Raw genomic sequence first — 13,978 nt, 5'->3', positions numbered from 1 at the left:
AGCTATTGCTTAGTAATTTTGAATGATTTTAAAAATTATATATGTTTTACTGATTGAGAAAATTATATTAGATTTTATTTTTTTTATTAATATTATTGCATTTCTTTGTTTTTTTTATGGGAAAAGTGTTTGTCATTTTAAATGACAGAAAGTTATGTCATTTTAAGAGAGATACAGACACAGAAAATTTGAATTTTAAATAAAAAAAACCACTCACTTTCTCTCTCCCATGATTTCTGTTTTTCTGTGTCTGTCTCTCTCCTAAAATGACATAACTTATGTCATTTAAAATGACAAACACAAAACTCTTTTTTATTGACTATTGTAATTTTGAATGTTTGTTAAAAATTCATATGATTTTTTAAAATCTTATAAATTCATATTATTCCTTCAAATCTTATAAATTCTATTAAGATCCTTTAAATTTTAATCTTATGAAATCTTGAGTGTAAAAAAGTCTTTTAAAAAAATCTTAAAAGTCCCTCCAATTTTAAATAATCTATTAAAATCTATAAAAGAATTTATCTCAATAAAATCGTTTAAGATCCTAATTTTTTTTTGAATTTATTTAAGATGCTAATTGAATACACTTTCCTAAATTTTTCGTCACCAAAAATTTGGTTTGCTGAATATAATTCTCTTAGGGGGCGTTTGGTTGAGGGTTTCCTATAATTTGTCTATGCAAATAAAAGTGGCAAAGTATGACACCCATGTTTGTTAAATAGTTTTTCTTTAAGGGGGTGTTTGGTAGGAGGTTTTGGCAAGGATACCAAGGCAACTTGAAGTGGGTTTTCAATTTGCCTAAGTTTGGTACAAGAGTTACAAAAATTTGGATAGCAAAATCCTTTCCCCATCCAACTTGATTTCTTTGCAATTTTTTTTGGTTTGCACTGTTTCAAAAACCCATGTTGGGGGTTGTATTTTAGGGGTTTGATGGGGAAAGTAAAAATTGAGTATGTATTTTGAATTTCAGCAAAGTAAAAATTGTTGAAACAATGACTCCAATTAAGCTGGCTTTTACAAACTGTCATTCTAGACAAGGGTTGATCAGATTCAAAAAATAAAAAGGGTTAATTTTGTAATTTCAACTCATTTTCCCATCTATATTTTACCTTCAACCAAACATAGAATTCGAAAATTTAAATCAATTTCTCTGGTAATATTTTGGTCTACCAAACAATATTTTTAAAATTTTCCCACTAATTTGAGTTTACAACTATTTCTCCACTATTTATATTTACCTAGTTAAAAAAAAAAAAATTCCTCTACCAAACACTCCCTAAGTTCCCCATCTATTATAGTTGCGTAGCATTCTTCATCTGGTTGTAGAAAGTAAGCTATTGGCAGTGCTAGGAAAGAAAAATTGGAGGTGATTTTTTCTCGTTAGACGGAGAAATGGCAAAAGTGGAATCGAAATAAGACTGTAATATCCTCGTGTAAAGCGTGAAGAAAGAGGGGAAGAAAAATAGAGATAGCAGCGCCCGTGAGTGTAAGTCTCCATAAGCTTATCTTCCTTGTGTGGGTTGAAGAGGAAATCTGGAAACGGCGACCGGAAGATGTGATTCTCCATGTTCGAATCACATTTGTGAAATGAAAAGGAAAATTTTGTACCGTTAATCTCTATTTTTGCTGGCTAATTTTTTGCTTGGGTATTTTTCTGAGTTTATACATATGAACAGTCATTCATGTAGCTTATGGCAGATGAACTTGGTGATTTTACCGCTTAGCTCAAGCTATCTCTTTTCTAGCTTGGAATCAGTCCTCAGATAATAGCGTCCATTATAATGCAGGTATTCCCCCTTTAATTATTGAGTTTGTTAGACAGATATTTGTTGCGAAATTTTACTTTCTGTTAATTTGAAGGCCTAAGGAAGATTAACTGCCTTTAGTTATATATAATTTTCAATTCTTTGATCTTTTTGCTAGTGTGTTGCATCATCATGAAGTATGTGATACTATTATAAATGAAACCAGTGGTGTTCCTCTTTTAAAACGAAGTAGACCTTTGAAAAAATTGCGCTCAGTACTTTTGATTACATAAGGAAATGATTCTTTTCGTAAATAATTATTTTGCAAGAAGAATGGTTAAGTACTTGGCTGTGAAGAGAACTGAGGTTTTCTATCTGATACCCATTTTTCTTGTATATGCTCTATTTATTTTTTGAAGTTTTCACCTTTTATGAACTGCATTTATTCAAAATATTCATTTGCAGGTACTCTGTCATATCGTTCCTTCTCTTGTAAAGTTGCGGAAAGAAGGTCTGGATGGGCATGAGAAGATTAAGAGTTATATGTGGGTCTATTTATCCATCTTGAGCAGTGAGATAATTTCTTGCTACACATTATTTTTATAGTTCCCTTCATCTGATTCATGATTTAATGAATTTCAACTAATGATTTGTTCTGCAAATTTCAGATGGTGGATGTCACTTGGCTTTACAATTTTGGAAGCTCTAATAGTTGCTTGCTACTCACTTCCATATTCAATTTACGGTGCTAGTTATAGGTAATCCGCATCGAAGAGTACTTTCCAAGCATGATTTCATTCATCTAACAAAGAGTTGAACTACCAATGTTTTCCTCACAAGTTGATGCCATAAGTAGGGTTAAATAGATGATTTTCCATATATTTTTATCCAAACAGATGTCTTTAAATAATCTTAAGACATAGCAGAGCCGATGGCCTTCATTACATAGGAAATTGCCAATTTAAAGGGGCTGACTGCTAATATGAGAAAAAGAAAGATAAATGAGAGTTTTTTCTATGCATTTTTTTTTCGATTTATGTGTTTCATTTAATATTTTCAATAACATGAGAGTTATTCAGCAAAGCAACATGATATGGCAACTTTTACAAGTGCTCCAAGCTAGGAAGAATCACATGGGCCTCTATTTGACGGAGAACCACTTTTACAAGTGCTTCTAACAAGGCACAAGAGGTAAAAGATCTGTAAAGCGAGTAGGAGGTAGCAGTACTGATTTTTCTGAGTGAAATTGGCTGTGTCCATTTGAGTTTGTTGTTGTGCACTTTTAGATTGACCCCCTGAAGTAATATTTAGAGTACTGATGATTCTGTTGTTATTCAAGTAATATTTATTTGACTTTTACAGCTTCCTTTTAAGCTTTTATTCTCTCTGCCCCTCTTCTGTTGTTTTAATTCTTTAGTAGTTTTTGCTTGCTGTTTCTTATGATTGGCTGGTTGTGTGAACTTTATTATTTAGGTATGCCATTTTATTTTCTCAATTCTTTCTGCCCGCAAGGCCACACTTTATTCTTATTGGATAGGTTGGTGAATGGTGAGATCCAAGGATGCCAAGTAATTCTCACATGTGAGATGCCTATACATATCATTCAGATTAAATGATCTATTGTAAAAGGAAACTGCCTAGTTTTTTTATTACTCTTTAAGTTTTTCCTTCTTTACCTTCGGTATAGTTTCCCCCCTATTATGTGATTTTAGCTATTGAAGTTTTATTTTCCTATGATGTGTTGTGTTATTTGAAAAATAGAACCCAATAGCATGAGTCAGTATTCGATGGTTTAAGAGGTATATGAATATAATAGTATTGTGCATCCATGGTCTCATTTTCTTTCATGGCATATTACTTTTTGTGATGCTACTCCAGCTGATGAAGTCCTTTTTTTGGTCATGAGCATATGGGTGATCGAAGTGGTGTGGTAATGTTACTTCCATCAGCCTGGCATGATTGACACCATTGCAGATGGAATATTCATAATTATTGTCTTCCAACATACCCTCTGGATGAAAAGAAGATATGCAGTCCAAGTGAGAGTGTATTGTGGTGTTATATTGATATAATCAACTTGATATGCAGCAAAGTTAGAGGAGAAGATGGATTGAAAGAAACTGTCCACATTGTTAGTGACTGATTATAGATACTATATATATATATATATGTATCAGACCCTACCTCTAGTTCCCTTAGCCATATATGTACATCTGTGATATTGTTCTACTGGTACAGTTTCAGCATTGGTCCTGTCAAAATATTTCAATTTTAATTTATGTATTCAAAGTGTATATGAAGGCAATGATTGAACTAGTACTCCTGCACATTATTGTCAATTCTGAATTTCTGAAATATTGTGCTGTGCACCTATTTCGTTCGCAAATGTCATTTTGACTTGAACAGCTCAATATATAAAGGCACCAATGAAAACAAAATATGTAATTCAATATGAGGTACTCAAAAGTGTGAAGGTATTAATTTAATCACTGAAAACTGTCTACTTGAAAAGAATATACAGATGATAATTGTACATCACTCGGATGAAAGTTATAATTCAATCTATCAAAGTACAGCACTCAATTCGTGAACATTGCAATACTGCTCTTCTTATACACATTCAGCCCAATGTATGAACTTATGAGATCCTACAAAGTTAAATGAATGACACAGCTATTAAGTTCCTCTTCCACAAATGATGATAAGTTGAAGTGCTGCATTATCCAATAATAGGTGTTGACTTCAGATTCATTACATGTGGTTGCATGTCTTTATGGACCCCTTGTGGATCATAACCTGCTTTTCTCAAATGCCACCCAAGACTGCAAGGCCATGCTGGGCTCTTCAAGGAACTTACAACACTCCTTTTCCCTATACCAATTATTGAGTGGTCATGCAAATGTCTATACAAAGGGAAGATTGAGCCAAGACCCTCCTAATAGAAACATGAGAATTCAATAAAATGAAAAAACAATAACAAGTTTTCTAGCACGGATGGTAAATGGAAAACAATGAAATTAAGTACAGGATGAGACATCTTGCCAATACTTATGCAGACAATATGAGCACTATATTCCAAAAATAATTTGTCACCAATAACCTGTTCCAGGATTGCCAAGAAAGGCCATATGAGGGGAATTCTACACCACTTTTTTGAAACGTTATTACTAGAAACCCAGAAGTAAGCAATTGGAGAAAAAGATCATCAATACAATAATATTAATGCCCTTCAATCCCCTTACATATTTGTCACATAAACTTCAAGCAAAAAAAAATAAAAATACAAATGATCAGCAAAGAGAAGCCATAAAAGTAATTCTTTTCGTGCAAGTCTAAGGATATAGTCTTCACCCTGAAAATCCACCCAATTCCTCTTCAACCAAAATAAACCAAAAAAACAGCGAAATTTTTTTGCCAGTAAGCTTTACCCTCCGGAGAAATCTCCGATTGGGACTAGCATATTCAACACCCAAGGCACTATGCTTGTATCAAAATTTTCTCTTGACTCTTATTGTAGCTTGCATTTTTTTTTTTTGAAACTTTTGTAGCTTGCATTTTGAACAGAGAAAAGGTACTACTATAGCTAAAAAATGAGGATTTAGCTAGACTAATAATCAAGCTAATCTAAAGTTGTCATCTTTTCCTACAACCCCACTAAGCTTATTTCTTTCATAAGATAATCGACAAACCTTTCATCAAATCATGATTCCTCAACATTACTAGGAAAGGTTATAGAGAAGCTTCAGATTCTGATCGAGTAAGTTCCTGAGGCGACGATTCTCTGATCGCAGAGACTCTTTTATCTGGGTCGGAGGGACTGTTATCGTTGGCGGGGACGTTGTGGCGGAGATGCTGGCGGCATTCGACGGCGGTCCAAGCGATGTCGGCGACCTCAAGCACCGTCTTGGCCACCTCAACGGCGTTATGGCCTCACATGATTTGATTTTTTGAGAATTGGATCCGTGAATTTGGCGAATCTTTGGTTCCTAAAATTTATAAACGGGGATATTTTCCTAATAACAATTTTTTTCCCATCTATAGTTTACGTACAACCAAACATAGACTTTATAAAAGTTACCTAATTTTTTTGGTTAAATCTTTTTCAACCAAACAACTTTTTTTTATATTTTCCTACCAAACTCATTTTCCTACTGATGCCTTGCTAACAGTTGTGCAAGTAATGCGTGCAAGTATACGCGACAACAAGTAACATAGGGGTGTTATAAGTCTCAGTTATCGTTCCCACAAGGATCGTTGGCGTTTTGAAATAACTAAAATTTGTAATTGCTTAAAACTGAGTTACTATTTGAAAATAAAAGAAATAAAAATTGTAAAGTAAAAATAATCTAGAATGGACCTAAAACACTACTGTTCACTTTTCTTTTAGAATTTTCTGAATTAGTTTCCTAAGTTATAAAATAAGAAATAAGAAATAAGAATGAAGCAACTTAAATGACAGATGTGACAAAAAAAATTTGAAACAGAACAAAGATTGAAATATGAAATAACAAAGGAAATTGGAAATCTGAGTTGATAAAGATGTTCAAAAAGGTGGGTTGAGTTCTGACTCTCCTTACCCACAGTGCTTGAAAAATAATTTGATTAACAAAAAACTCATCCTAAGATTCTTAGTTAACAGAACTGTATTGTTAATTTTAATCTCTTAAAAATTATTTTATCCCAAAGTTGCCCACTTCTATATCTCTATGCCAAGTGGGATTAGGACTCTTGAGACTCAGGTTCAATATTACATGAGGTCTCATTCATTTCTGAAATGAGATCCCTTAAATGATTTCTCATCTAAGTCCATGTGTCTAATGCAGATAATTTTAAATATTAGAAAAAGCATTAAACAACTGAGATAGAAAAATTAAAACCAGAAAACCAAACATTTAACAAGCACTGAAGTTTGGGTATCACCTAAACTCAACCTCTAAAAAGTTAGCCACTATCCATAGAGATGAGGCTTACAAACAGTAACAGAAAACTAAAGAAATTACAAAAGAAAAATGCTAGAAACTAAATTACAGCACTGGCCTAACAACCGGCAATCTCAGTGTTGTAAAGACATGCATCAAGTTCATCAGATGAACCAGAATCTCATTACAAAACAGAACTTAAAAGAAAATAAAATTAAAATTGTTCAGAAAACAATAAAACTAAAAACAGTAAATCAGAACCAAAGAGAAAATAATCCTGCCCATGACTCACTCTTATTTTCCTTTTATATATGGCTCATTTCCTTCTTTGCACGATTTTCCTCTCCAGCGCAGCAAGTGTCACGCGCTTCCCGCGCGTTGCAGGCAGGTGGTCCCTAGCAGCTCCCTCCTTCGCTCATACAATCTGGATGGAACTGTCGCTCCTTCAACCCGTACACTGACGTGTGCTCACAATCGCTCCAGCCTCCAACTAAATAACGGATCTTTGTTTGGCTTTTTCTGAACCCAAAAATAGTGGCTAGGGTTTTCATGTTTTCTTTTCTTAATGGACTGTGGGTGTGGGTCAAATTTGGACAGATGAACCGTGGACAAAGGATATTCTGACCTTCTGGATCGATTTGGGGCAGGGATTAGGGATGGAGGATGCGGGTTCTGATCGCACGATGTGTGAGTGCTAGGGTTTTCGTTTTTTTTTTCTCCTTTGCGTTTCTGATTCAGTCTTCTCTTTCTTTCCTTTTTCTTTGTTTCTTTCTTCTCTTCCTTTGGGCTTTAGTATTTTAGGTCCGGCCCATCTCTTTCTTTTTCCCATGCTGTCTTCTTTTCTTTCCTTTCATGGGTATTTCTGATGCAAAAAGAAAATGGGCCTGAAAAATGAAATGTTACAGCCCATTAATAATTAATCAACAAAAGATCCAACAACTCAATTTTTGGGGTATTTTACAGCAAAATAAATCTTTTTTTCTCTTCATTTTCCAATTAAATCATATACTCTAAGTCTCAATTAAGAGACTTATCACACCCCCAAACTTAAATTGTTACTTGTCCTCAAGAAACAAATACATTGCAACACCACAATTCTTTCATCATAACAGTTCCTTAACCATAAACCAAACTTTCATTTCTCATCAAACATGCTTCCAAACAGAATTTTCAAAACCTTCATTTTCAGTCAAACATACAACTTTGAATTACTGCTCACGAATATTCACTTCTCTTTTAACTTCCAGCTGCTTAAAACAGGCATCAGTTCTTGACTTGCACTAAAGTACATGAAATTAATTCAACAGAAAAATTCTCTTTCTTATCAATCAGAGGAAAGGATCACAGTTAAAGTATCAACAATTTAGTGATTGGTGTGACTTTAATGTTTACATGTGATCAGTGGCAATTGAACAATAGCAAAGGGAGACCATGACCCATCCTTACATAATACAGAGAACTGCATCTTCATAAAAGGCAAATGAGAATGGCTAAAATTCTCTCATCACACTTGTTTATCACTCAATTGTGCAGGGATCTGTTTAACTCACACCTTTAATGGGAATAGCCTCAACATAGGCTTGATAGGATGCTATGACTTTTGAATGACACACACATTAGACTCCAATCAGAGGGACTTCAAGGTTGTATCTTGGTTTGGGTTAAGGTGGGAAAGTTCTGGATGAATGGCTAACTCAGCTATGATGGTCAAGTGATGCAATCAGATAACTCAACTAGACATTTCCATGACTGCCAAAAATTTTACTCTCTTGTACTTTATATAATTTTTTTTTTTTTTACTAGACATTCTCTTTTTTATGGTGTACATTCACACCTTTTTCTCTTTTCTTTACCTTCAGCCATGGAACTGAATTCATTTTCAATGGATTGCATCTTCAAAAAAAAAAATAATTTTATTCCTTCATCATAGCTAAGTGGGAAGGTAATCATGGGCTGGACAAAATTGAGGGAGTCCAAGAATTAAGCTACAAGCTCAAAGTGGGTTATCAAAGATAAAAATTCAAGGTTGGCTTTTTGGCTGAAGGGGTTAATCAGAAGAAAATGTGCCTTCTTCATCTTGAAGCTTATTTATGCCTCATCTAATTACCTAGCATCAAATCAAATTTTGTTTCTTCTATCCCAAAAAGGAGCCTCAGAAAAAGAAATTTTAACTGTTTATGGATCAAATCTTCACCAAGCTAGGCTTATCACCAACTCACTTGCTTCTTGTTTCAACTTCATTCTCTGCCTTATTCATTTTAGCACTCAGTTTCCCATTGCTATTATCTCACTGCCCTCATTTCCATCCACTTGTCTTTTTTTTTACTGCCCTTAGGTTCTTCCTTAAGAACATATTTTCCCTTTTTGGACACATTCGGGGTGGATTGAGGTGCAGCATGCAAAACCTCTTTCACAAATTCCTTTTCAGAAACTGTTTTAATCCCCCTTTTAGCTTAGAAATACAAACAAGGTTTATCATCTCTTTGACATGGCACAATTTATCCGAAGGGTTGTCAACCACACCCTTGGATTTACACAATCCAGTAATGAAACTAGGATACCACAACTTCCCTTTCTTATGAGATGCACACTCACCAATTCCCTTTTGAATAAGAAGTGATGCATCTACTTTCTTTCCAGTCAGTAGACACCACAACAAAATAGCCCTATCTTTGGTCACTAAATGGACATGGGAAGTTGGAAGAAGTCTTGCTCGGATAAAGTGATACCACACCTGGGCTTTTTCCAGCAAATGTTTTTTTGAGATGGTGTGGTTATCTTTGTTAACTTCCCATTGTGTCCCTGGGACAGCAATGGTGAGCAAGACTTCCTGCAAAAAGGATTAGTCAGACTTCTTTTTAAACACCTTATATTCATCATGGGAATTAGGGAGAGCATAGAATGCTCTCACAGCTTTGGGCCCATATGAGACCTTCACTCCCCTACAAACTACTTCTGTTTGTTTTTTATCAGTCACCTCAGCATAGAATTCTTGTACTATAGTGATGTTAGCTGCATGCTGAGGGTGCAAAAATAATTGCTCCTATTTTTTGGCTTTCATCACTTCATAAACATGGGGGGGATAGTCATTGTGCCCCTCAAATCCCTTATCCGGAATGGGGTCCCTATGTTTCATTACATCCTCAAACCTCTGCAGAACATGTGCAGATGTGAAAGATGTGATGGAATGACTTTCTGTGTCATTTGTGGAGTGTTGGACATCTGGTGTAGATGACCCCCCACTCCTCAAGTTCTTCCTCACCATAGGTACTGGCTAAAAGCTAGAATTAAAAGACAAATGACTAAAAGTAAAAACTAAACAAAGAGTAAAAGAGAAGGAGTAAATAGCACCAGCAGTGATAAAGACCCCCAAACTTAAATCTGAGTAGTTATGAAAAACACATGTCAAAACATAAAATAAAAAAAAAATTGTTAGTAATAAAATCGAAAGTAAATTGAATTTAACAACACAGGTTGTAGGAAATATTAACAAATATCCAGCATTCAAACCATTTCCCTCTCTCTCTCTGTTTTTTTTTTTTAGAAAAATAAACAAAACAACAACTAAAATATGTACAAAAATAAAACTGTAACAAAGCTTAATTTGTTTTAGAGTCTCAAGCTAGACTCTTTATTGTTTGTTCGTGTTTAAATAGTGGGAAGGTCAGTAAGAGATATTGAGATTTGAGCTTTCTCAACTCCCTCCCCCAAGTAATTTTTTAATCTTTGACCATTAACAGTAAATTTGGTCCCATCTTTTTCATTCAAAATATCCACTGCACCATGCAGATGGACTTTGGTCACCTTGAATGGACCAGACCATCTAGACTTCAACTTTCCTGGGAAGAATTTTAGTCTAGAATTAAACAGAAGGACCTGTTGCCCTACTGCAAACTGCCTATCTAGGATTTGCTTATCATGCCATCTTTTCATTTGTTCTTTATACAATTTGGTATTTTCATAAGCATTTAATCTGAATTCATCCATTTCATTCAATTGGAGAATTCTCTTTTCTCCTGAGGCAGTTGCATCAACATTCAGTTGAGTAGTAGCCCAGTATGCCTTGTACTCCAGCTCTAAGGGTAGGTGGCAATTTTTACCAAAAATCAGCTTGTAAGGAGAGCAACCTAAAGGTGTTCTATAAGCTGTCCTATAGGCCCATAAGGAATCATCTAAATTTAGAGACCAATCCTTCCTTGAAGGATTCACAACTTTTTCTAGAATCCTTTTCACTTCTCTATTTGTACCTTCGACTTGCCCACTGGTTTGTGGGTGGTAGGCAGTAGAGACTTTATGCTTAACTCCATATTTGGCCAAAAGGGTTTCAAATTGTCTACTAGCAAAGTGCTTACCTCCATCACTTATAATGGCTCTTGGAGTTCCAAATCGGGTAAAAATATTCTTTTTTAAGAATTTAATTACCACTTTTGAATCATTTGTGGGTAAGGCAGCAACCTTTACCCATTTGGAAACATAATCCACAGCTACCAATATATATAGGTTCCCAAAGGAAGGAGGAAATGGGCCCATAAAGTCTATGCCCCAAACATCAAAGATTTCTATTTCTAAAATTGGTTTCAAAGGCATTTCTTGCCTTCGAGACACATTACCAGTCCTTTGACACCTATCACATTTATGGACATAAACATTAGCATCCTTGAATAAGGTAGGCCAATAAAAGCCAGATTGCAGCACTTTTGCTGCTGTCCTTAAACCACCAAAATGACCACCATATGGTGAGTCATGACACTGCTGTAAAATTGCCTCTTTCTCTTCTTCCAACACACATCTCCTAATTATCTGATCAGCACATTTTTTAAACATGCATGGTTCATCCCACAAATAAAATCTGCTCTCATGTACCAACTTTTTCCTTTGTTGGTAGCTCAGCTCCTTAGGAAGTTCCCCACTAACTAAATAGTTAGCCAAATCAGCATACCATGGGGTTGTATTGGTTGCAACTAAAAACAGTTGTTTGATGGTCCTCAAGAGTTGAGGCCCATTAAGTGTAAATTGTTCCACAAAACCCATGTTTTGGTTATAAATCACTCCCTTCAACCTTCTTCTTTCCATATAGAGCAACTGTTTTGAATAGTGGACCAGAGCAATACCGAAAGTGGGAATTAAGGTAGACCTGGAGCAAATTTAACATTATCTTTTTCACATATGACTATTGGGTTAGTTTGCTTTGTTCAGGACACCTAAGGCCCATCAGAAGGAACCACAAAATGAAGAGAGAAGAAGGAATGTCGCGCAGAAAGGAAAAAAAACCTGCTGTAGTACAACAGCAGTCAAAGGAAGCAATGGGAAGCTGCCACGTCAGCCACAGGAGAGAAGGTGGAGGTGCTACCTCTGCTACAGTACGGAAGCAAAGGAGCTGAGCAACCAAAAGTAGCCACGTCAGCTGCAGCAGAAGGAGTGGAGGTGCCTCCCTGAATCCGATACTCCTACTCACAAAGGGAACCAAAAGCAAGGGGGACCACTTCCATTTAAGGCCAAGCTGGCAAAAAGCAAGGCTACCATTGGAGAGGATTTAGACAAAGCACAACCCTTGATGAAAGGAACAATGGAGATCAAATGAAGAACCCTATAAAAGGAACAAGCAATCCTCATAAACTAGAGGCGCCCATCCTAGGACTGGTTATTTTTTTTCTTTGTTTTCTTTTTGTAAAAATGCTCACTAGGAGCTAACTTCCTCTAAGTAGGTGAGGGTTCCATAGAAGTAATCCCTTTTGTCTTAGGATAACTTTGTAAGGAACACATATTTTATAAATGAATTTTGAGTTGCTCTTTGGTTTAATTTATTGATTTTGTGAAACCCTTTGGGTTGGCAACCTCGTCCCGGGACCACTCGGTTGATGAAACACTGACAAAGGCGTGTGGAGCATTATCAAGATTCTGGGGTAGTTTAGCCTGAAGAAAGGAGGGAGAAACACCTGGAATGGGGAGCACTGCCATGTGAATCCATGCTCTTTTGAGAAGGCAGCATGGTTTCCTTGCATATAACTCCAAGTACTATGGAGTAACGTGGAGAGTAAGGCCTTATCCTCTGCTTACCTATAGCAAAACAAGGGAAGGAGCAAAATCCACTTGTAAAATATGCTACCAAGCAGGGTTAACCAAAGGGATGAAAACATGGAACCTGTAACACCTACTTGACTTCTTCTGAAATTAATCTTAACTCAAACCTCTATCACAACCTTTTCCTCACGATAACTGAACTGTGTTTTACCAGCTGATGCTCTTACTTTCACTTCGTTGACTGCTCTTGAAGTTACTTAAATTGATGCCTTTTTATTCGATGACCGTGCTAATTCATTCACTGCTCTCATCTGGTTCAGAATGGTTAACATTGTTTAACTAGCTGCCCAGAGATTGCTCTTTGTGAAGCTTAGCTGAGAATAGTACTTTCTTTTATTGCTCCATTTTACAAATTAAGTTTCCTTTAGCGCTTCTTACTTCACAACTGCTCCCTGAGGACGATAAATCTGGGGCTACAACACCCTATATTGCTTGACACGTACGCTTGCGTATAGTTGAAGAAGGTTGCTCTTAGTCAGAGTAGATTACTCCCGTTGGCAATCCTGATTATTACTCTGCACTCTTGCTCTCTGAAAAGATATTCCCGAGCAGCTTTCGGTTCGACCAAGCAATTGGCGCTGTTGCCGGGGTCATTTGGCAAGAAAGGGCGTTTTTAAGGAAACATTTTTGTTGTTTAATTGCAGTCTTTTCGTTTTGATAGACCTCCTCCATTTGTATGAGCACAGAACCTACAGAACTTGAACTGGAAATAGTACTTTTTGATCCAGAACCCGAGAGAACCTTCAGAAATAGAAAAAGAGCTCAAAGGGTGAGAAACATTACAATGGAGGAGGTTGTAAACAATGATAACAATGGAAATCGTAATCATGAGCCTGAACAAGGACCGAATGAAGGAAGAGGGCCATCATTGAATGATATGGCTGCTCCCTTCAGAAATGGTCCAGAACGAGGCTATGTTCCCCCTCCTTTGAATATCCCGAACTTTGAAATAAAACCTGCAATGTTCCAAATGATTATGAACGCTGGTCAGTTCCATGGACTACCCATGGAAGACCCTCACAGTCATTTGGACAATTTCACTGAGATAGTTGATAATTTCAAAGTTCATTGTATTTCGGAAGAAAAAATGCGGATGCGGATTTTTCCATTTTCCTTAGCTGGAAAAGCCAAAGAATGGAGGAGAACATTGCCCCCAAACTCCATCACCAATTGGGAGCAATTGGCGGAACAATTTGTTACCCAATTTTTCTCCCAAGCAAAACAAGCCCA

The 13,978-nt window shown here is 36.1% G+C and overlaps 1 long non-coding RNA gene across 1 annotated transcript; it reads left to right on the top strand.

Annotated features, from left to right (window-relative positions):
• Positions 1 to 1,355: 1,355 nt before the first annotated feature.
• Positions 1,356 to 3,999, top strand: LOC133296475 (uncharacterized). Its single transcript, XR_009749508.1, has 4 exons — positions 1,356 to 1,489; positions 1,702 to 1,790; positions 2,214 to 2,293; positions 2,417 to 3,999. It is a non-coding gene; the product is annotated as an uncharacterized LOC133296475 (long non-coding RNA).
• The last annotated feature ends 9,979 nt before the right edge of the window (positions 4,000 to 13,978 follow it).

Source organism: Gastrolobium bilobum, unplaced genomic scaffold (genome assembly GCF_033153095.1).
Source record: "Gastrolobium bilobum isolate Gb01-03AN ecotype WA unplaced genomic scaffold, APGP_CSIRO_Gbil_v1 utg38010, whole genome shotgun sequence".
Taxonomy (NCBI): Eukaryota; Viridiplantae; Streptophyta; class Magnoliopsida; order Fabales; family Fabaceae; genus Gastrolobium; species Gastrolobium bilobum.
This window is presented reverse-complemented; position numbering and strand designations above follow the sequence as displayed.